The 25,115-nt window shown below is 36.3% G+C and overlaps 1 protein-coding gene across 1 annotated transcript in view; it reads right to left on the bottom strand.

Moving 5' to 3' along the window:
* skor1b (SKI family transcriptional corepressor 1b) overlaps positions 1–24,563 on the bottom strand; it is a 54,219-nt gene extending 29,656 nt beyond the window's left edge. Inside the window, exon 1 of the mRNA XM_067389291.1 lies at positions 24,209–24,563. The gene's annotated coding sequence lies outside the window, so the exon portion shown is untranslated. The remainder of the gene's footprint in view (positions 1–24,208) is intronic.
* Between the last annotated feature and the right edge of the window lie 552 nt (positions 24,564–25,115).

The following is a 25,115-nucleotide window of genomic DNA, read 5'->3' as shown; positions in this document are numbered from 1 at the left end:
CATTTCTAATTAGATCAGTGTCTGTGACTAAATGAGAAATAGAGAGAATCTGTGGCTTCTTACACTCAGGCTACAGTTTGTTATGCTTCTGTTTGTTGTTTACATTTTTAGTACAAAATGAAGTTTAGAACTGTGTTAAACAGGAGTTTTCAAACTTTAAAATGCCAATGACCCCTAAATATGATGATCCCACTTTAATATGTATGATATTATAAATACACGTTGCTTCCAAAATTAAATTATTAAATTGTTGACTATTACTTGTCATAATACTTATTCAAAACAAATTAAAAACATTACTTGGAACATATTTCCTTTAGGTAACACTGTACCTTTTATCTACCCAATATTAGGAAATTTTCACTTTAAATAATAAAAAAAAAAAAAAAAAAAAAAAAAAAAAATATATATATATATATATATATATATATATATATATATATATATATATATATATATATATATATATATATATATATATATATAAAATAATAATTTATATATTAAATATATTTGTTTTCGACCATTTTGAAAACCCCTCATATATTCAGACACCTTGAACATTTCATTTAGAAATACAGTTTATTCACTATAGTTTAAAAAATAGTAATAAAATATGACAAGATCTCAGAGTTAAACTGTGTCAGAAAAAAATAATCTTAATTATGTCAGATAACACTTAAGCAAAAAAAGGTCAGGTCAAAGTGTCTGAATAGTTTTTTGTTCCAAATTTTTATCAATTTTACTTGGTAGTCCACTGTATGAAATATTTTCTGGGTATAATTTGTCACAGTTTACTGTATTTTGCGATCCTCACTTACAGAAATGAACTAGAGTGTCCTGCACCCACTAGTAAAAATATATCAATAATATCAAAAATGCCTGAAAAATTCTAATATCCTGTAGATTCAGGATATAGCATATCCTCCTCCTCAATTTCTCATCACAATAAAAGACACACTTTAACATTAAAGTTAGCTCTGTCCACAATTAAACTATGAGCGGTGAGTGAACTTGGTGATAAAAATATGTGGGCAGCCAACAGAGGCACTTTCTTACATGTTTCTGCAGTAGAGATGCTTCTCTGTGTGTAGCCTTGCAATAAAAGTGTGCATAAATTACTTTATGTAATCATACAATGTAGATTAGCATGATAATGGCAGTGTTAATAGATGCTGGGAAGCAGGGAGTGACAGCACTCTGAAACGAGACATGCCGGGGGCAGAGCGCGCACGTACACACACGCACGCCGCAACTGGGAATAGCCAGTCGCACAGGCCTCAACGCCATCACTACGACTATGAGTGACAGAGTGTGGAGCCACTTCATCTGTTTTCCCTGAGGCAGGCACAGTGCTTTCACTCTGCCACGGGCTATGGGCCGCAGGGGAGAAGATGTTAATACGGGCAAGTCAACAACTATCACTTATACATTCAGGATGGAAGGTATTCTGTGGCAACAGTGTGATTTGCCACAGAGTTTTCTAAGGTAAATAACTAAACGTATAGATTAAAGTCGCCATGAAACAGATGTTTTTTTTTCCTTATTGTGACGTATATCCTGTTGAAATGGCTTTTTGAACAAGAAAAATTTAGGGCAGGACTTGATTTTTTTTGTTGTTCGCTATTGCTGCAAATCTCATGTGAGTGACAGGTTGTCCCGCCCTCGCACCGAAAAACACGTCATCAGAGAAGAGAAGACGTATCGCTGCAAGTGGGAGGAGAGATACATCATTTATAATAAACACTGCAATATTCTTTAAAAACAAAAAAACAAGATAGTCAATTTTTTTTTAGTCTGGAATACACTACATGAACTTTGTACAGATTTTGTCTGGACGCTGTGAGTCAACGTTAGTTGTCGAAAGTCAAAGCCAATTTGTAGGCTTTGGTCAGTCAAAGTCAACAGATTTCACAGGAAGTCGCATAGTGTATGATGGCCAAAAATGTTTTTAGCTTCAGACTATGATTCTATCCAGTCTGAGGATATCAAACATGTTTGATATTTTAAGCCGATTTTACAGCTCATAGTCCACATGCACATTGCAAAGTTTGGGGAGTGACATCCGCATTTAAATACAGGAGTGAATTGGTGTGTGTAAATTGCGAAATGATTGACAACGTGGTAACCATAGCAAAGTTCAAATTTGGTATCCACAATTTTTTTTCTTCTATTTTTGCCTTTATTGTGATAGGATAGTATAGAGTGGACAGGAAGCGAGGTGGGGGTGGGATCGGAAAGGTCCATGAGCCGGGACTTGAACTTGGGTCGCCCGAAGCGCGGCGGCGTTATATCTTGGCGCTCTGCCCACAAGGCTATCGGCACCAACATGTTCTGCATTTTTAACTAAACCACAGAGATGCCACGTTTTATGTTCGCAACGCTTCTTTTGCAGTGTTGACATGTCCACTTACTATAAGTGTCTATGGGTTTGGCTCATAAAATTATCAAGTAATTTATTATGAAATTATTAAAGTGGGCAGGTGTGGTTCGCAATATTTTGATGTTATTTTCAATTTAAAGCATTTGGATTGATTTTTTTATTTTGGGCTTGTTTTTTTTTCTAGCAAGGTCATCCCTGTGATTTTCATGTTTATACAAAAGACACATCTCTGATACGCCTTCATTTACAACTAGTTGTTTGGTTTGGTTTTGCACACACTGCGTAGAATTTTTGTATCCTGAAGTTTTCAGGAGTTAATTTAGTTGTAGTTAGTTTAATTTAGTTGTCCAGAAAATACTGTACACATTTCTAACAACTGTCTAAATGGCTCTTTAAAAATATATTTTTTATGATTATATATAAATACCCATTTATGGCCCAACTATGTTATTAGTTAAAGGGATAGTTCACCCAAAAATGAAACCGTCAACAGACAGTTGACTTCCCTAGTAGGAAAAAAATACTCAAAAATGTCAACCATCAACTGTCTGGTTACCAACATTCTTTAAAATGTCCTCTTTTATGTACAACAGAAGAAAGAAACTCTTATAGGTTTGGAACAACTTGAGGGCGAGTAAGTGATGACAAAATGTTAATTTTGGGGTGAACTAAGGGGTCTCTGAACATTATGTTTACTGGTTTGAAAGCCCTTCAGTAACCATTAACAAAGTCAGCAGGTGTATGACGCCTAGTGTTTTCAAATCTGTTCTGATTTTAAAAGTCGTGTAGTGTATTCGAGCCTTAACTCCGCTCTGATGATTTCGAGAGTTTGCACATCAGCTTCCCATCCTGGGAGGTCTGATGGTGTTGACCGTACTCTACTGGGTGTCAGGCTACCTGCTGCTGGGCAGACTGGCTCAGAGTCTTGAAGAAGGGCAGCTGGTTTAATCTTCTAATAGGCGTCCAATGGCTTTGAAGGGACCTCTGCTCCCACGACCGGATTTCTGTTCTTAAAGCACCACCACCATTAGTTAATCACCTCCTTACGGCCTCCTGCGGTGCGCCTCAACGCAGTGGCTACAATGAGCATTGGTCGAGCACTATATATATTAAAGCTATCATGAGCAACGGACCACTTCAGAGACAACATACAGTTCAAGCCCTGTTTCATCCTACAAAGACCCAGCAGGCCAATTCAGTCCATCAAACACCCAAACAGCATGAAGGACAAAAGACTTACTCACCAAGAGGATACACTTCATCCTGGGGCTTAATCTGAGACGGGCAAAGTTCAAGACCACGGCAATTTTATAAGCCTCACGATCTGGCTTATCCACAGATGTCTAGGAATCAAAGCAGGCGCAAATGTTGCCAAGAGCAACGCGGCTTAATCAGCGCAAAATCAAGCCGTGTGGAATTTTTCTCAAATGGTTCTATCAATTACCAATAAAATTAAGATTATGTCCCAAACATTCAATAAACGGCAATGGGAGGGATGCAAAGCCATTTGCGGTCACCACGGGAAGTCAGTACAGAGCAGATGTAGAATCAATAGTCTTAATCAGCTGAACACGGCTACCATATTGAAGTGTAAAACGAGACTGTTATTTCAAAACGTAGCCTGTCACTAGTGTCTCAACTGCAGTGATTATCATGTACCTGCATTGAAACACACATTCACTCATGCTAAAGACAATGTGCAGTCTCAGGGGCCCGGTTTCTTGAAATGGAGAACCAGAACCAGCCCTTCTGACAGCCCTAGATGGGTAGATGGCTCCATTCAGACTGAGATGTGGGGGTCAGCAGCACCAGGAGATAGAAGGATGAGAATTAATTAAAGTTGTTGCGTGTAGTGAATGACGCGTGGCTCTGGTGCATTCAGAAAGAAGGCAGCTCTGCCCCGTGTCCCTGGTGCAAACACTACGCCCAGGCTATTGTGTGCCAGCCCGCCACTTGCCCAGCCACCAACAGCATATCAATGAAGCTGCTCTCCTGTTTTTGCTAATGGTAATTACAACATGGGCAGTTTTGTGCTGAGAGACAATGGGTGGGCGGCCATGAGGGAAAGCAGGGTGATGCAGTGTGGAGTCTTAATGACTGCAGGACTGATGGGACCACAGAGGGCAGGGTAAAGAATAGAGAGGACGGTCTCTTGGTAAGCTAGAATGGGAGGATACGCAATAATGCTGTAAAAACAAGGCGTTACTAATGCTAATCGTACCAAATAATAACTCAAACCATGCTACATTTATAATTATGCAATAAGGCGGCGGTACTATATTATGAGTATAATCATGGCATGCAACCCCTTCAGCAATAAATACTGAGATAAAATGTATAAATATAAATACAAACAAAAAGTATTATTATTATTGTTAATAACAAATATTTATATGTATACAGTATATACACTGCCCTCCAAAAGTTTGGAAACGCCCTAGAAAAGTGGGGTTTTGGACAATATTGGCACGAATCCTTTTTAATTTGTGGTAATTTCGCACTGATAAGGGACAACACAAACTACGAAAACATTTTAGTACATAAACAGTTTATACATAGAAAAAAATTTAATTTTCAATTCATCAAAATATCCACCATTAGCAGCTATCTGACCTAAACTGGGTTCTAATTGGCTCATTGTATTCTAAACTTGACTGGCAATCAATTGTTGAAGCTATTAAGGTGTGCTGACCCAAAAATATTTTACAAACCTGGGCCAAGTTTAAACCAGTAACCAGGCATCACAGCTGGCAAAGGGGCATGTCTGACTTTGACATGTATATATTGTAATCAAAACGAAAAATTATTATTGCTGGTCTTCAATGATAATGCCAAGTTACTTTAATGTATTTGCACCAAAAAATGATAAGGATTTATGCTTATATCATCCAAAACCAGACTTTGCCAGGGCAGTGTATATATAGTGCTATCAATTCAATTAATCGTGATTAATTGCATCTAACATAAACGTTTGTATATACATGTGTATGTGTGTGTGTGTGTGTGTATATATATATATATATATATATATATATATATATATATAGTATCTGATTCCTGACCTTAAAGGTGCCATCGAATTGAATATTGAATTGAATATTACCTCGGCATAGTTGAATAACAAGAGTTCAGTACATGGAAATGACATACAGTGAGTCTCAAACACCATTGTTTCCTCCTTCTTATATAAATCTCATTTGTTTAAAAGACCTCAGAAGAACAGGCGAATCTCAACATAACACCGACTGTTACGTAACAGTCGGGGTGTACGCCCCAATATACAGCCCATGATCGAGGCATTAGACAAGGGCAGCCAGTATTAACATCTGGATCTGTGCACAGCTGAATCATCAGACTGGGTAAGCAAGCAAGAACAATAGCGAAAAATGGCAGATGGAGCAAAAATAACTGACATGATCCATGATTACATGATATTTTTAGTGATATTTGTAAATTGTCTTTCTAAATGTTTCGTTAGCATGTTGCTAATGTACTGTTAAATGTGGTTAAAGTTACCATCAGGGGCGTAGCAACCGGGGGGGGGACGGGGGGGACACGTCCCCCGCACTTTTAGAAACAGGTGATTCTGACCCCTGCTATTTTTTTTTTTTTTGGATCCAGCGTGAATATTTCCGGCACCGGCAGTGTTCTCTGATTTGTTACTTAGATTTGAGTGAACTAACATTCAGCCAATCACAGAGCGAATCATCTCTTGGGCGCGTCTGCTATGAGCTTCAAATCTCGTGTTGCTGTTGTGAGTTTTCGTTAGTTCATTCACTTTGCTATTAGGCCGTCTGGGATAAAATGCACCCCCAAAAAAAAGCAAAGGACGATTACATCCTTTTTTCAAACACACACTGTAAGTATGTTACAGTATGTCGCGATGACACGAATCACGCGATAAAGTTTTCATGTTGTGATTTAAACTAACTGTTACTGTAACGTCAAAAGACAACAGAACCCGTATGGACCTCGTCACGTCGCGCCGGATTCAGTGTGTTAAATGCTCTCCTACTTGTCGCTTTGTATAAAAGCGTCTGCTAAATGAGACGTAACAAATTATTGGTTTCTTCTGTCTTTTGTTGCCTACGTGCTGCTCGCGGAGTAGAATTATCCTTTCACAATAAATCTAAATTGTTTTGCACCGAATATCTTAAAATACTTTATCAAATTTAAAATATATATATTTTTATACTTTATGTAAATATTCTACTTTATGTCCTAACTGGTCTGTAGGAAAGGCAGGCTGTGACGTCACTGACAGAGAGAGGGGACAGTTGCTCAACCTCTCCAGAATGTGTAAAGGTGCGATTTGTATAAAAAGAGCAGATTGACTATTTTAAGGCAGTGTTTTCTTAATTGGAACTGCCAAAATTTTAAGGAATTACACATCAATTTAATTCCTTAAAACAAAAGATCAACCATCAATCACCTTTATTTAGTGCTTTTAATAATACAGATTGTGTCAAAGCACTGAACATTATCAAATAGGAGAATAGAGTAATTTATAATGACAAGATTAAACACAGAATTTCCAGTTTAAGGCATTTTATTATTGAATGCAGAGACGTCATTGTCTAGGTCAGCTCAGTTTAAATAGGATCTGTGTAATCAAATCAACGATAATCGCTAGAAAAAAAAAGATAACATTTTCTATTTTATGTTGAAACTGTTAAATAAAATTAGTTTTATGTATAAAGGCTGTGTGTTCCAATAGTGTTAACTACTGTATTAATTAATGTATAATTATAATTATATTAATTAATGTATATTAATGTATAATTCAGTTTGGAAGTTTTGATTAAAAATCTCACTTCGATCTTGAAAATATTAAAAACTTGTAAATACATTGATTTAGGTTCTATTGATATATTTTCATAAAATGTATGCTGTATAAAATTACTGTAGATGTAATCTGTATACTCATTTAACACAACTATTAAGAAGTAAGAAAAGTTATTGTTCAAATGTAGTGTAACTGAAATATTTTAAATATCATAAAATATCTTTATCTAAATAAAGTATAGATGGTCTCACATTGGTCTCAAAGTCCTGCAGTATATTTTAAAATTTTGAGGATGATTTCACAAAAATACGTTCCTGTAAGCTAAAGCTATCACGGCATGTTCCCAAAATTGCCACTAGGGTGCTGTAAAATGCCAATCGGTATTCTATTTAGAATTTATTATTATGAATATCAGCTTTGGGTCACATCACCATACAGCTGTCCCCCCACTTTTAAAATGGCTGCTACGCCCCTGGTTACCATTGTTTATTACTGTATTCACGGAGACAAGAGCCGTTGTTATTTTCATTATTAAACACTTGCAGTCTGTATAATTCATAAACACAACTTCATTCTTTATAAATCTCTCCAACAGTGTAGCATTAGCCGTTAGCCACGGAGCACAGCATCAAACTCATTCAGAATCAAATGTAAACATCCAAATAAATACCATACTTTAGATTAGACATGTTGCATGAACACTTTGTAAAGATCCATTTTTGAGGGTTATATTAGCTGTGTAAACTTTGTGTATGCAATGATAGAGTCGAGAGCTCTGGGGGGGCGGAGAGCGCGAGCAATTAAAGGGGCAGCAGCCCTGAATTGGCGCATTTCTAATTATGCCTCAAAATAGGCAGTTAAAAAAATGATTTAAAAAAAATCTATGGGGTATTTTGAGCTGAAACTTCACAGACACATTCAGGGGACACCTTTGACTTATATTACATCTTGTAAAAAAACGTTCAATGGCACCTTTAAGAATTTGATTTTTGATTCCCAAACCTAATTATGAGTGTTGAAAATTGGTTTTATAAAATGGTTACTAAGTAAATAAAGGAATAACAATATTTATTATTATTATTATTAATAACAATAATAAAATGCACATATATTTATATATAATAGTATTTTTATATTATTAATTATTATTATTATTATTATTAATGTAACTATTACTACTATTACTTTTACTTCTAATAATAATAATAATAATAATAATAATAATAATATTAATAATAATAATAATAATAAAACACAGATAGAATACAGTTTTTGATCAATCAGAAGCCCTGGGACTGGACTTGAACTATCCAATTTATAATTTTCAACAGTATGATAGTTCACTATAAAAAGTCAATTTTGTTACTACAACTCTGACAGCCATTAGCTGTTACAGGTTTTACTCCACTTCAGTTAATGCAAAGATCATATTCGCTGGAAAACAACAGAGAAGAGAGGTGTCAGAGGTCTTAAGCAGTCTTTATAGATGGAGAGTCAGCCAATGCATTAGTAAGGCAAAAAGGCAATTTGGTTGCACTCAAAAATGTGCAACTATTAAGTCACTGTCAGGAGCCACAGGGGACTAAATGATCCCAGCATTTCTCGATGTTAACTACTGCCATTCCCCTGGTTCCCCACTCATTAAAAGCAGACTGCATCTGCCCATGTAGCTTTTAACACACACAAACTGACCAACGGTACATCTAACAGCTCTTTACACAGACATGTTCAAGCCGAGAGGTGTGAATGGATGAATGCCTGTGGATTTGTGAAGCTGTTTCACATTCAGACTGACCTTATCCTTGCGCTAAAGAAAAGAAAAAAAGAAAAAAAAGATTTTAAAAAGCAGACAGAAAAGTTAAACACACACAAATGCTATCAGTTGGCTTGGCAATACCTTGCCTGAAAATACTACTTAATAAATCATTATAAAGTAGAAAAAATATTTATGATTGACTTTGTGAAGTACAGATATTATATTTCATGCAATCATCTCCAGACAGAGCTACCAAATTTGATATGAGAAACAAACTTTCTTCTCATTGGAGTTTGTATTATGCAATATACAACAAGGGATCCCAGCTCAGTCTATTTATCCTCTAAAGGGTCCTTGGCCTGAAAAGGTAAATGTGAACTATGTCAGCACCATGGACAGTGCAAAAAGCAATAGAGTAGGAGAAACAACGGACAGAGGCAGAGAGAGGGAGAAAGACAGTAAGGTACAGAGGTCATTCTAGGGACAGAATAGCTTTCTCTTAGCTCAATACCAACAGTTAAACAGTTCAATTACAAAATGTGCCTTTTGTGCTCACCTAACAATTAGAGAAGGACAATTACAATCCCCCCCACTGAACACAGTCATTCATCACCCACACTCTGCTGTATCTCTCTCCCCCGGTGGACCACAAGTCACCAGGGGCACGATGACCATCACCGGCCACTACAACCCCGCAGAGCTGACTTGGCTTCTATAAACTGCTCTCGAGCTTTCCAGAGCCATATGTGTGGAACTGCTGCACTTGTTTGTGGTTGCGAAAATGTACTGAAATTACACACATGTATATATTGCTGTTACAGTTAAATGATGTCTATCTTTACTGGTACTGGTTACAAAATGGTTACTTGACTGAAATTAAGTTTCTCATTGTATTTTTACCTATTTTTACTTATGATTAAATACTTGAAATTAGTAGAATAACTAACTAACAAATAAATTAATAAATAAATAAAATATGTATGTATAAATTCAGTATTGTTATCATTAACTAAAATTAAAACTAAAACTATTTTAAATATTTTTATATTCGATTAAGTTGAAGTGCTAAAATCTATGGAAGCTTGTTTCCACCACTGAATAAAAAAATAATAAAAGGTAATTGCGACTTTTTATCTCACAATTCAGATTTTTTTCTTGCAATTGCAAGTTTATATCTTGCAATTCTGACTTTATAACACACAATTGTGACTTTATATATAAACTTGCATATATAAACTCATAATTGCAAGAAAAAAAATCAGAATTGCGAGTTTATATCCCGCAATTCTGACTTTATTACTCGCAATTGCGCGTTTATATCTCACAATTCAGAGAAAAAAGTCAGAATTGTGAGCTTATATCTTGCAATTCTGATTTTTTTCTCGCAATTCTGACTGTATTACTCTCAATGCAAGTTTATATCTCACAATTCTGACTTTTTTCTCACAACTCTGACTGATGTAACTCACAATTGTGAAAAAACAGTCAGAATTCTGAGATAAAATGTAACAATTATCTTTTAAATTGTTTTATTTCATGGCGGAAACAAGCTTCCATAAAAATCTGTAAAAATAAAATGAAAATAAAAATAAATTAAAGCTAAATATAAATATAAATAACAAAAATAGCATAGCAAAATTACTTAAACTAAAATTTAGGATATTTGTGTAAGATATTCTGACTTCATAATACACACAAGTTTGTGTTATTTTGTGGTTTGATCACTTTATTTTTTTCAAAACATTCAGAATAATAGTAATCATCAAAAATGAATAGGTTTGTCCAAAATGTTGACTGGTAATGTTGTATATGATAGTATATTGCACAGAATTATTGTAGCCAGACACAGCTTACGAGAATGAGAAGCAGTAAATAAGGCAGTAAATAAAGGTGCTCCAGCAGTAAGTAAGCATCACAGTTCAGAGATGTTCAGATAAGCACTGGTCGGGTGTTAGGTGGGCCAGCTTGGGTCTATGGGCAAGCTTCGCTGATCTATTCAGAGGGCAACATGGGCCCATCAGTTTGTCAGCACACGAGCCTCACTCAGTGTACTCTTACAAGATCCCAGAGTGCATCAGGTTACATGCCGATTAAAAGAGAGGGGCTGATGATTTAATTATAATGCTGGCTCATTCAGACTCTCAGATCAGATGTCTGATAGAGTACAAAGAGTGACACACAGAGGGGGAGAGAGAGGGAGAAACACTACACAGACATTTACAGAATTCAGGATGATCATTTAACATTTAACAAGCATTGGGGAGTGGAATACACCAGACAGGACAACATGTCTCACTGAAACTATATTCCTTTTTAAAGTCCCCCTGAAATCAAAATGTAAGTTTTTCATCTTTTAGTATTAATATGTCAGCCTTAATGTTATGAATAGGCTGGTGTGTGCCAAAATTTGCATTTAGGAGATATAAGCATTCAAAACTTAGTCTCTCACTTCCGCTAAAATGGATCACAGATTTTGATGACACTTCAGCTTCTCATTAAATCTTCTGTCCAATCAAATGCTCTCTAGAATCTGAACCCCCTCCTACACTATAAACAGACCATGAAGCTGCAGTTGAAATCGGTCATTTGTTCACTCATTTACTAGTTTCTATATGGTGAATTGCACATAGTGCACTATATAGAGGATAGGGAACGATTAAGACGTGAATGAAGTCCGTTTTCGCGTTAGTGTCACGTGAACCACCGCAGCGTGAGTACAGTCTGCTCCGGTCCAGAGACATGAGAGCACAGAGCGGATCATATGCGTGAGTCTGCGCAGACCACAAAACGTTTGGATTCTGCACAGAATGCTGTATTTTAAAGCGATATGGAGGAGATTAGGAGGAGAAACGGTTAGGAAACCAAAGCCTTACCGAGCTTAGCGGCTCTGGCCGAGCTGTGATATAAATGAAACACTATTGGCTATTTTTAAAAAAGGGGTGGGGCTGTTTGATATATCCTGCCCTGTCTTCCTGTTTTATTTGAAATTATGTCAACACATAGAATAATGCTGCATGTTCCAAGACACTTCAGTGGGCCTTAAAAAAAAAAAAAAAAAAAAAAAAAAATGTATTACTGACCCAACTCTCCCTGTATTCAAAGATGGCGCTTCTCCAGACAACTGTGATTAAAAGAATATAGTTCAAACTAAAATGACAATTCTGTCATCATTTGCATTATCATTTCAATTACACTGGTCACTCGTTTCTGTAAAATGAAAGAGAATGAGAACCGTATCATGAAAATGGTGCATATGACTTGCGAATTAAAGTCTTCTGAAACTACATGATATGTTTTATGAGGAACAGAATGAAATCTAAATGGTTATTCAGTGAAAATCATGCTGCTCTGATCACATTAAAGGAACACTCCACTTTTTTTGAAAATAGGCTAATTTTCCAACTCCCCTAGAGTTAAACAGTTGAGTTTTACCGTTTTCGAATCCATTCAGCCGATCTCCGGTTCTGGCGGTACCACTTTTAGCATAGCTTAGCATAGTTCATTGAATCTGATTTGACCGTTAGCATCGCGCTTAAAAATGACCAAAGAGTTTTGATATTTTTCCTATTTAAAACTTGACTCTTCTGTAGTTAAATCGTGTACTAAGACCGACGGAAAATAAAAAGTTGTGATTTTCTAGGCTGATATGGCTAGGAACTATACTCTCATTCAGGCGTAATAATCAAGGAACTTTGCTGCCGTTCCATGGCTGCAGCAGTGCAATGATATTACGCAGCGCCCGTGAGCCCCTGCTTGCACAGGGAACGTGCCTTGCAACCATGGAGACGTTTGTGAGAGACGCTGCGTAATATCATTGCGCCTGCTGCACCCATGATACGGCAGCAAAGTTCCTTGATTATTACGCCTGAATGAGAGTATAGTTCCTAGCCATATCAGCCTAGAAAATCGCAACTTTTCATTTTCTGTCGGTCTTAGTACACGATTTAACTACAGAAGAGTCAAGTTTTAAATAGGAAAAATATCAAAACTCTTTGGTCATTTTTAAGCGCGATGCTAACGGTCTAATCAGATTCAATGAACTATGCTAAGCTATGCTAAAAGTGGTACCGCCAGAACCAGAGATCGGCTGAATGATTCGAAAACGGTAAAACTCAACTGTTTAACTCTAGGGGAGTTGGAAAATGAGCCTATTTTCAAAAAAAGTGGAGTGTTCCTTTAAGTGAGTTGGACTCAAGAAATGGATCAGTCAAATTTGTGAACGAATCATTCCAACTGGTTTCGTGAACTGGATTCATTGAAAAGAACAGATTTAAAAGATGAACAAAAATCAGACATCTTTCTCAAATCGTTATGTACGGTTGTCTGCGGGAAGCTATTTATTACAGTTAATAATGTTTTAAATATGGTATTTTTTGTACAAAAACCATCGCTCTGCTTCAGAAGGCCTTTATTAAGCCCCGGAGCTGTGTGGAGTACTTTTATGATGGATGGATGCACTTCTTTTTTCTTTTTTCTTCAAAATCAGACCATTTACGGCCATTATAAAGCTTGGAAGAGCCAGGATATTTTTATATTTCCGATTATGTTCGTCTGAAAGAAGATAGTCATATACACCTAAGATGGCTTGAGGGTAAGTAAAATCATGAGATAATTTTCATTTTTGGGTTGAACTATTCCTTTAATGAAGTTGTCAAGAGAATGCCAAGGGTGTAATAATCAAGAATGTCCACTTTTGTCTATTTCTCACACAAAACTAACATATGGCTTTAGAGAACTTCAAGTCATATGGAAAACTTAATAATCCTTTATGACACATTTTGGAGCTTAACAGCCCCAATCCTCATTCACTTTCAATAAACAGAAAAGAATAGCCAGGATACTCTTCAAAACTTCACGATCTATGAAAAAAAGTCAGTCCTACGAGTCTTAAACTGCACGAGGGTAAGTAAACAATAACAGAAGTTTCATTTTTGGGTGAACTATCACTTTAAAGTGGTCCTGTATGAGACCCCTATCAGATCTATTCACCTTATTCTATTGAGCAGATGGCAGGGAGACCATCAGTGATGAAAGCCGTCAGTGTGAGGTTAGGTTTACCTTCACCTCTCACAGGGCTCTCTGCATTCTCTCTTGAACTTCTAGTCAAGGGCCTTTTAGCACTGATGGGTTACATTTCCTATGAGCCACAATCAATACCTGTTAAGCAACACTTTCATTTCTTAATTAAATGAGGAGAGAGATATTAATTTTGAAGCGTAAGGAGCCTTATGGTGTCTGACAGTTTATAGTGATTACCCTCTTCCATGTATGCAAGCACAAAGGTAATTAGACTTCTGTCAGCACAAGATGTTTTTCCTGAGCCAAACCGATACAGCCTTTGAGCAACTACGCTGTTAAGCACTTCCGCCTTTCTACGATGGCCTACTGACTCTTTTTCGCAGTTATTTTTTGTGATTGTGTTGCATGTTGTATGGATATTCTCAGTTTTTCCAACATCATGTGGCACGTTTGAGCACTTTCTGTATCGACTGAGTTATTCAAAGCAATGTATAATAACGAGGAGTCAAAGGACACAGATGCAATTTTTTTTCATCCCACTTTTCTGGTTAAATAGAGCCATCTTCTTATGAAATCTGAAGAAAATGACCCATGCTGCTGTGTATACCTGGTAACCTTGGGGAATGAATAGACTTGTGCAATGCAGATTTGACTGACAGCTCCTACCTATCCAGGCTTGTCTGACCCCTGCGACGGCGCTCCACTATCCTGGTCTTCCTGTATCTTATTTACAATCTAGTCTGGCCTGTAATGAAAGCTTGGCCATGCACTATTCATGGTCCACTCTAAAAGACCCTTTACTGCACTCTCAAAAGCTCAGAGAAAGAGAGAGAGGCAGATCAGCTCACCGTCAGGGTATGATACCAGTTGGCCTCGGGTATCAAATCGGCCACCACGATCAGGTCAGAGCACAGCTCTGAATCTATGGCTGGGCTTCGCTTATATAAAGTATTCAGTATGAGAAGCACTCCAAAGACAATAAGCACGGAGTAACATCCGCAGTTTCAATTACAGCAAGGCCATAACGTTGGCTATGTCTAAATTCTTCTTTCCTTTTACCTTTTCACAGCTTCTCTTGGGCTTTAATTACAGAGGAAGAAAGTGATTAAACAGCCACATCACCAACAATGGAAGTGTCAGGCTTCAAAATATCTTTGTCTCGAAAAGGTAGAGTGCAAATAGTAGGTGTGTGAGTGTAGGCGCGTGTCAAAATAAAAGGGAAAAAAATGCACGCTTGTTATGGCCTTGTAATGACACGGCCAGGAAAAATGCAGGTTTAAAGCCCCATAGACCAGTGGGTTGAATTATATTCCAAAAAGGCAATACAGGGCCATATCCCAGATGCCCTATTCTGATACAAATAACTGCATGCAAGCACAACCCTCAGAGTGCTTTGTGTTTTACATCACAGGCAACAAGCACTGGGGTACAAAAACAAATTATAGCCCAGTCAAATGGCAACAGGGGTGAGCTCAGCCAGCGTCAGAGAAAATACAGTACATCTGGCTCGATGTCAAGGTCTGACCTACTCAGGTATGCCACTCTCTGGAGGAACGTACGAATACAGGAACAAACTCACACACAGTCACAGAAAACAGTTATGGGTTTTGGGTCGCGTTGACTTCCATTGTATTTTTTTGTCCATGCAATTGAAGTCAAAGGGAACTGAAACAGTTTGGTAACCAACATTCTTCAAAATATCTTCTTTTATGTTCAACAGAAGAAAGAAAGTCATGGAGGTTTAGAATGATATGAGAGTTAGAAAATGATAGAATTTTCATTTTGGGTGGACTATCCCTTTAAAATAATTATATATATGTATAACAATAAGGAATCTTCTAGATTTACTGCTCAAATGACAGCACTTGTAGCATTAAAGCACACAAATTAATTTCAACTTGTTCCCTCATTTTTTCATAAAAGCAAAAATCTGGCTTACAATGAGGCACTTACAATGGAAGTTAATGGTGCCAAAATACTCATTTTCATTAAGTACAGCCACAATATGTGAACAATATGCATGTTAATATGACTTTATTGTGAAAAAATGCTTACTAACCTTTTTTGTGTGCAAAGTTATTTTCATTTTCATTTTTATAATTTGCTGCCATTAATTTATATATATATATATATATATATATATATATATATATATATATATATATATATATATATATATATATATATATATATATATATATATATATAAATATATATATATATATATATATATATATATATATATATATAGAGATTAATTATTAAATCTGGAATATTCCTTTAAAGGGGTCATGAATTGAGAAATCAACTTTTCCTTGGGCTTTTGATATATAGAGGTCATCATACTATAAGTATATCCTTTAAGTTTCAGAATTGAAAATGTCCTTGTTAGTCCAATAAAAGCTTCTATTGACACCAGGCCCAGCAAACGACTGATTATGGATTGGAAAAATAACATTACCTATCAAAGGATCCAAATGCTAGGAATATGGTCTCAGTTGAGCTTTATTTATTTGTATTCAGTATTTCACTGTGGATTCTTTGGTAAATCAATCACATTTCGGTGCAGGTTTTGCAAACAGACTTTTACAATATGGACTCGACAGCAACAACATGTAAGTAACTGTGTTAATTCTATTGCCTGATCTGATATGTAATGATTCATATACAGTCAGATGTTCTTTGTCTATGTGTCAGTAAATCAAACCAGCTTCACATTGTTTCTCTTAGTAGGGTGAAAATAATCTGTCATTTAAATGGTGATTAAATTATATATAGAAAGTGATCAAAGAACGCTCTCTTTGCAATCGCTGGAGCTGTCAATCAAATAGTGCGAGTTTATCTGTGACTGAGATCTGGACACGTGCCAAAACTCCCGTTTTATTACACAAATCTCTTAGTTAAATCGCGTTTGCACTGTTAGTTACAATGAAAGCATTCTTTAGTGTGCAGAAATTGAGTTGCAATAATGAGATCACTGCTTTCATGTGTCTGTGATCAGCTACAATCTTCATCACTGCAACCATTCATGCCACGATCTAAATCTAACGCCATAGATCTAAATGTAATCAACACTTTTCACGATTAGTTAACCTTGAGACCAGTAATAGTAAAACATGCTAAAAGTTTTTGAGAGAGTAATACTTAGCTATTTCAAATGAAAAGATGTTAGCCAATCACAGCGGTGGGCGTTTACACTGAAGTCTCACAGCAGACATGCCCCTTAAAACAGAGCGTTCAAATCAGAGGGCTAAAATCAGGGTATAAAAAATGCCTTTTATTTCTAAATTATGACCATTTTTGATGTAAAAAGCATACTAACATTATAAGTGCACCCCAGAAAACATTATAAAACAATAAAACAACGCAGTTCATGACCCCTCTAATTCTTTTCAGCACCATTATTTTCATATAAAATCTGTGAAATTTCATTACATCATGGCCCGGTTTCACAGACAGGTCTTAGATTAAGCCAGAATTAGATATTAGTTCAATTAGGGCATTTAACAGATTTAACATGTCAAGAACACTTACAATTATTTAATGATTTTCAAATGCTTCTAAGGCTATACTTTTAATGATATTTTATTGTGTGTCGTATTGTTGTTTGTTGTATATTTGTATAATATATCTTGGCCGTCTATCTTGGCCAAGAGACTCTGGGAAAAAAAAATAAAAATAAAATCAGTGCTTGGAAAGCAAGGCATTGCAGCTTTAAATGAGACAAGGCTATTTCTCACTGCCATAAAGGGACAGTGCTGCGCTGTATGGATTTTCTGTAGAGTTCAATTGAGTGAGAAGTTGTTTGGCTTGCAGTATTGACTTTCCCTGAATGCAGGCTAGTCAGGTGCTTCTGCTCATCTCCAATTATGCTGTCATAAAAAGACCACAGTGCAATAGTGAGCTATAGTGGCAGGTCTATGACATTAAGCAGCAAGCAGAAATCCCTCAAGGTTATTTTTTCATTAATAGACGTCATGTCTTAAGAATGCTCTGATATTGTTCATGGTAAGGAGGGTAATCAATAATTTTAATCGGAATAAAGCGCTTGAGATTGCCGAGATTCAGATGACAGGGCCAAACATGACATATAAAGTTATTAGGGTGGGACACTGTTGATAATAGAGAAGGATGATCTGACCAAACTAAATCTGTGCATGTCAGGAAATGTGCTCATCCCTCAAACTCAAAATCAATGAAAGAAAGGCTCTCATGCTTGGAAATCAGAGAAAGAATTTGATAAGCATTTCACTTACAGGCTACGTCTAGCTTTTTTTTTTTTCTTTTTTTTTTTTGATAAAATTGCAAAGAAAAAGCAAAGCAAACAAAGCACATAATTTTCTTGCATAAAAACTGGTGAAATTATTTTTTTAAAGCAACAAATCTCTATGCATTGCTGTGGAAATTTTATTCGAGCACATGCAATGAATTTTGCAATGACTATAGATATATACGGTCTACAAGAAATACATAGCAGTCATTGGAGGACTGTAACTATACTTCATTAAGCCATTTTTTATGCATATTCAAAAATCATAACGTGTGAAAAAACAACAACAACTAAATAAATGTCCACTTCTTTATTTGCTCCAGATGATGGATGGTCACTATAAGAAACATAACAGGGCTTAGATTAAACCAGGATTAGGCCTTAGTTCAATTAGGATATGTAATTGGCTTTTATAAACATTCCTTAGAAAAAAAACATTCAAGTGTTCATCCTGAAACAAAACAATGACATTGACATATTTTAAAGGGATAGTTCACCCAAAAAATGAAAATTTTATGTTTATCTTCTTACCCCCCGGGCATCCAAGATGTAAGTGAATTTGTTTCTTCAGTAGAACACAAAAGATGATTTTTAACTCCAACCGTTGCCGCCTGTCAGCCGTATAATGTGGGTCAATGGGAACTTCTTTTATAAGAGTAAATAAAACATGCACAGACAAATCCAAATTAAACCCTGCGGCTCGTGACGACACATTGATGTCCTAAGACACGAAACGATCGGTTTGTGCGAGAAACCGAACAGTATTTATATGATTGTTTACCTCTAAAACACCACTATTCCAACTGCATTCAGCACTCGTTTAGTGAGGTCTGATGGCGCTCTGACAACGGCAGTGATGTCTCGCGCTTATACTTCAATGAGTGCGAGACATCACTTCCGTTGTCAGAGCGTGATCTGACCTCACTAAACGAGTGCTGAACGCAGTTGGAATAGTGGTGTATTAGAGGTAAACAATCATATAAATACTGTTCGGTTTCTCGCACAAACCGATTGTTTCGTATCTTAGGACATCAATGTGTCATCATGAGCTGCAGGGTTTAATTTGGATTAGTCTAAGCAAGTTTTATTTACTCTTATAAAAGAAGTTCCCATTGACCCACATTATACGTCTGACAGACCACAACAGTTGGAGTTAAAAATCATCTTTTGTGTTCTACTGAAGAAACAAAGTCACCTACATCTTGGATGCCCTGGGGGTAAGCAGATAAACATCAAATTTTCATTTTTGGGTGAACTATCCCTTTAAGATATGTCATTGTAAGTTGCTTCCAGTTAAAACAGTTTACACATGCATATTAGTCTGGGACTAGGCTTAAAGGGGACCTATTATGCCCTTTTTTACAAGATGTAATATAAGTCTCAGGTGTCTCCAGAATGTGTCTGTGAAGTTTCAGCTCAAAATACCCCGCAGATCATTTATTATAGCATGTTGTAAATGCCCATTTTTGAGTGTAAGGAAAAACATGCTGTTTTCATGCATGTTTCTTTAAATGCAAATGAGCTGCTGCTCTCCACACTCCTTTCCAGAAGAGGGCGGGGCCTGTACAATTTGTGCCTCAGATACTCTGCCAAAACCTTACAAAACATTACACGTGACATTGCATTTCTTCGTTATAATGAAAGTTAATTATTTGCATGTGTTTGAACAGTTTAAACTTCTGATGGTTTTCTGAGCCCACGCATCCAAAGCACGCGCACAGAAAGCTGGCTGTCAGACGGCGCGTCCAGTGAGTATTAAACTGATTTCTCTTAGAAGTCTTATTGAACTTAAACTGACAAACACACACAAGGTTATGTCAAAAACACAAAGTTCACAAAAACAGTCGGTTATGTTTGTGAACGTAAACAGCGGGGAAAGCAATCGTATGTTTATATTAGATCTGTAGATAGAGTAAGCTATTGCAGTATATGCTGTTAATATGAACCAAACAACAAAAGAAAAACAGAAAGTCACTCACTGCTCTTGATTAAATAATAAACATTTAGTAGCTTTAATAACAATACATTTCTTTGCTCTGCATGGCTGACTGTATACAGCTCACTCAGGGGAGGAGCTAAGCAAATAGGGCAGATTCCTTCACCATTTATGAGTGGGGCTTCCTCCAACTCTTACGTAGGGGTAGGGGGAAATCTGGAACAGCTCGTTTGGAGAGACTATTTATGATTTATGGAGATTATAAAAAAAAGAGTGGGTGGATTTTTACTGTTATAGTCTGGTTGTTTACACACACTGTGGACACACATCTGTTTAAAAGTGAATTTCGCATAATAGGTCCCCTTTAAGCTTTGTCTGTGAAACCGGGGGTATATGTACTGTAATTTTAAGCCTTTTTACTATGATTACCGATTAACGTTTCGGCCTTTGTGGAGTTGGAAATAGCAAAAAGCAATTTCATCTAGCTCTTGTAGACCACATATTCAGACAGAACAGAGTCAAATGCAAAGAAAATGCCTACTACATCACAGTTAAGTGAAAAATAAGAGAGTGTGACATATTACATGACCACAGACAGCCAATAACAAACCCAATACGCCACCGTGTTGCCGTACCATCCTCTGTGTGTCAGATGTATCAAATAACCTATATCAATAAATCTCTTCAAGGTGTGAGGTGGAAGCTATTTGCTTGCCCATCGATAGCTGATTTTACCAGAGGATAATCATTTTTTTCTCCCAGTGGCCTGGCCTGATATTAAGTCGATATCTGCTGTCAGAGTTCATTTTGGCAACAGAGGCTGGAAACATCGTGGCTTGGGAGAGTAGTGATGAGCCTTATCTGATGTTTTACGTGATTTATTTGATGCGTGGGATTAACAACAACATAATAAAACTGTGTATCGGCCTTACTGTATTAGGATAAACATTAATAGCATATAAACAGACTTATAGGCAAAACCTCAGGGTCATACAATCCCATTTATGCAGGCCTGGCTTGTGTGCATTTGTGAGACAATTCACCATCGCCAATCAGTCAAGATAAAGATCTCCCCTCAGCTGCATGAAAGGGGAAGTGAAAAGCGCTAGAGAGAAAAATCAATGAGGAACCACTCATTGAGGAGGCCACATGTGTGTCACTGTCAATAGGAGTTAATAGGCCTGGGTCCATCTCAGCAGACTGGCCCGGCTCAGGCTCACTGCGTCCCCCTCCATCACCGCATAGTGACAACTTAATACATACTGATAGACTGACTGCTTAATGCCACACCAGCCTTAGCATCTAATAAACAGGCTTGTTTAATAGGCCAGCATTAAGAGAGAATGAACAAAAGACGATGCATTTTAGATTAAGGGCACCCTCCTGAAAGTGCAAAAGGTGTAAACAATAGGGTAATTTGGTGTTTCTTCAATATGTATGTACATATATATATATGGGAACAAAATTCAGTGATCAGATCGGAGCATGTTGTTGCATCCTTATAGCTTGATCAATTTCAATAAGACCTATAGGCTGACCTCTAAAGCAACACAGAGCAACTAGATCTCCAAGCTGCCATTACGAAATCTAATTTTAATGACATTTGTCCAAACAGAAGATAAATGGTAAAAAATTAACTTGTTAATTGGGGTCTGCGGGTCACATTGTTTGGTCCAGTTACACATTCTCTCCCTCATTAACACCCATTAAGACCTCATTTAAGGGGATCTAATTTTTTAATTGATTCTGGTTTAATTAATTTGTAATTAAGGAGGACCTCAGGAGAAGTTCTGCAAATTTTATGGCCCTTTGGAAAATTACATGTAGGCAGAGAGAGAGTCCCAGAGTTATAATATGAATGTAAAATTGTGCACTGATGGAAAATATGAAAGAGAAAGAGAGTGAAGCAGAAAATAACATCAAATACCTATAAGTTTTGTTATTTGAAAATCATTATATACCTAAAATACATATGTAACATGCACAATCAATACTTTTACAGCATTTAAGGGGTTAGTTCACCCAAAAATGAAAATTCTGTCATTAATTACTCACCCTCATGTCGTTCTTCACCTGTAATACCTTTGTTCATCTTCAGAACACAAATTAAGATATTTTTGATGAAATCCGATGGCTCAGTGAGGCCTTCGTTGACAGCAAGAAAATTAACACTTTCAATGCCCAGAAAGTTACTAAAGACATATTTAAACCAGCTCATGTGACTACAGTGGTTCAATCTGAATGTTATGAAGCGACGAGAATACTTCTTGTGCACCAAAAAAAAAAAAAATAATAATAATTTTCAACAATATGTAGTGATGGGTGTTTTCAAAACACTGCTTCATGAAGCTCCGAAGCTTTACAAATCTTTTGTGAACGAAGGTCTTAAGGGTGTGGAACGACATGAGGGTGAGTAATTAATGACAGAATTAAATTTTTTTTGGGTGAACTAACCTGTAATCTTGGTTAGTGTTAATTTATATATATATATATATATATATATATATATATATATATATATATATATATATATATATATATATATATATATATATTAGGGCTGTCAAAATAACGCATTAATTTCGATTAATTAATCTGAGAAAAAATAACACAGATTAATCCATTCCATATTGACCTTCTAACCTGGAGCCGTTCTTGTGCGCGCAAGCTCTTTCAAAGTAAGCACCGTCTTTGCACTCTCTACCTCACACATAATAATCTAAATCAACTGACACAATGTTAAAAGTTCGTAAGACCGAATCCATGTTTCACGTGGCGCATTCGGAGAATGTTTTCCTGAATAACCGCTGGGTGTGAATAGTGCTCAAAAGAACGTCACCTCATCTTCTCTGACAGGCGCCCTGCACATGCAGCTGACATAAACCACACTTTCAGTAAACAAAAAGAAAATCCTATCCAGTGGTGAAGTGTTTTCTGTGTTGACAAATCTTTTGCAATGTCCTAATAACAGTCGCGATTCGCACGCAACGCATCAATGTCCGCTAATGTCCTAATGACTCATTTGAACAGATTCATTTTAATGAATCATGACAACAACAGATCTGTCCACACGGTCTATAATGAATCATTTACTCGAACAACTCTGAAATGAGAACATAAGTGTGCTGCTTACCCCATTTAGCAAGAGTGGTTAGTAAAATTAGCCTTAACAATCCACAGTATTTTCAGGTTATTTAAATGACAATGTAGTAAATTAGGCCTAGAGAGTGAGTGAGCTGAAACCAGAACAAAGCAAGTTGTTGTTAGCTAGGTGCATTCAATTGTATATGGTAGAAAATTATATTATTAGTTAACTTCTAAATGCTACTTTTTAATACTTTACAGGTTAAGCAAAAAAGCATCTTCTCTTACAAAGCTATAAAATCCCTTTTTTTTCTCTTTTTTTTGCAAAAAGGGCAAGAAAGAATTACAGTGAGAGTGACGGGTACTTTATAGTCAGTATCAGGCTCGCAGATCACGTGGGTAGGGCACTTTTTACTGTTTGTGTGGATGACCATGTCTGTCACCACCGAAGACCATTTTTGACCCAGGAAAAACCCTGCATTGATTTATTTCAATTGAAAATATTTAATACTTTCACAGCAAAAAATATGTATGCGATTAATTTAGATCAATTAATCACAGAGTATGTAATTAATTAGATTAAAATTTTTAATAGATTGACAGCCCTAATATATATATATATATATATATATATATATATATATATATATATATATATATATATATATATATATATATATATATATATATATATATATATATATATATATATATATATATTATTATTATTTTTTTTTTTTTTTTTATACACATACTTTTACATTTTTACCATTTCAAGTTGTATAAATTAACATTAGGTTAATATGTACATAAATGGGCAACAGTATATTTACAAATCAGGATTTATCTAGATTATTAAATGTTGCGGAAGATTGTTGTTCATTAGTTAATTATACCAAATGCATTAACTAAATGTTAACAAATTGAATCAAATTGTAAAGTGATACCAGTACATGCAAGTCATCAAGAATTACCTTGAGAGAGCAGTCAAAGAGTCAAGTAGTGTTTGCACTGAAGCACTTCACTTCAGCTGAAGCGCAACGCAGCAATTCCTACAAATGAAAAATTCAGAAAGACAATGTCATAATATCCTATGATACCCATACAAAAGCACATTCCTTTCCCTTCAATATCAGTCCAGGTTTAAACCGAAAAGCAGATGTGAACAACACGAACCAAACATCTGTTGCACTCTCCTTGCTTCAGGTCAGACACATAAAGAAGAAAGGAGATCTATACATTTTTAATGGAACATAGAAATGTATAAATAGAGAATGGTAAGTGTGAAGTCCTGGCTCCAATTGACATTTCAATAAGTAGAACACAGCGTTACCGATCCATTCCCAACTTTCCTGAAACAATTATTGAGATGGTACCTTCAGGCCATGTGTGCTCGGCCTCCCTGGAGCCCCAGTGGCTGAAACAGTAATTGACTAAATTGTAGAACACATCGGGGCCATTTACTGTACAAATGTGCTGAAAATGAATCGTTTAAAAAGAAATGAGGGTGACTCTCAAATTAGCAGGGAAAATGATTGAGATGTGGCTCAGGGAATTAGGAAACATGATTTAGAGGTCTGCTAGAGCCTGTGTGTGTGTGTGCGTGTGTGAGAGAGAGAGAGTTAGAGCAGGCCGTTTTACACACCACACGGGTCTGACTCGTATTTAAACACTGCACCTACACACAAACCTGACCTGTGCTTAAGCAATACACCATCATGATAATCATCTAGTGAGCGCACTGTCAGCTTAGACTGGATTGATAGATTCAGAAATGTATTCCATAAGCCTAATCAACTGCTGTCAAACTTGCATTTGACCCCGACTCACAATACCAATTTTTTTCTGTCTAAAACAATAATGCATTTGACCTCAATCATA

This window comes from Chanodichthys erythropterus, chromosome 7 (genome assembly GCF_024489055.1).
Source record: "Chanodichthys erythropterus isolate Z2021 chromosome 7, ASM2448905v1, whole genome shotgun sequence".
Classification (NCBI taxonomy): Eukaryota; Metazoa; Chordata; class Actinopteri; order Cypriniformes; family Xenocyprididae; genus Chanodichthys; species Chanodichthys erythropterus.
The sequence above is the reverse complement of the archived record's forward strand: the minus strand, read 5'-3'. Positions and strand labels throughout refer to the sequence as shown.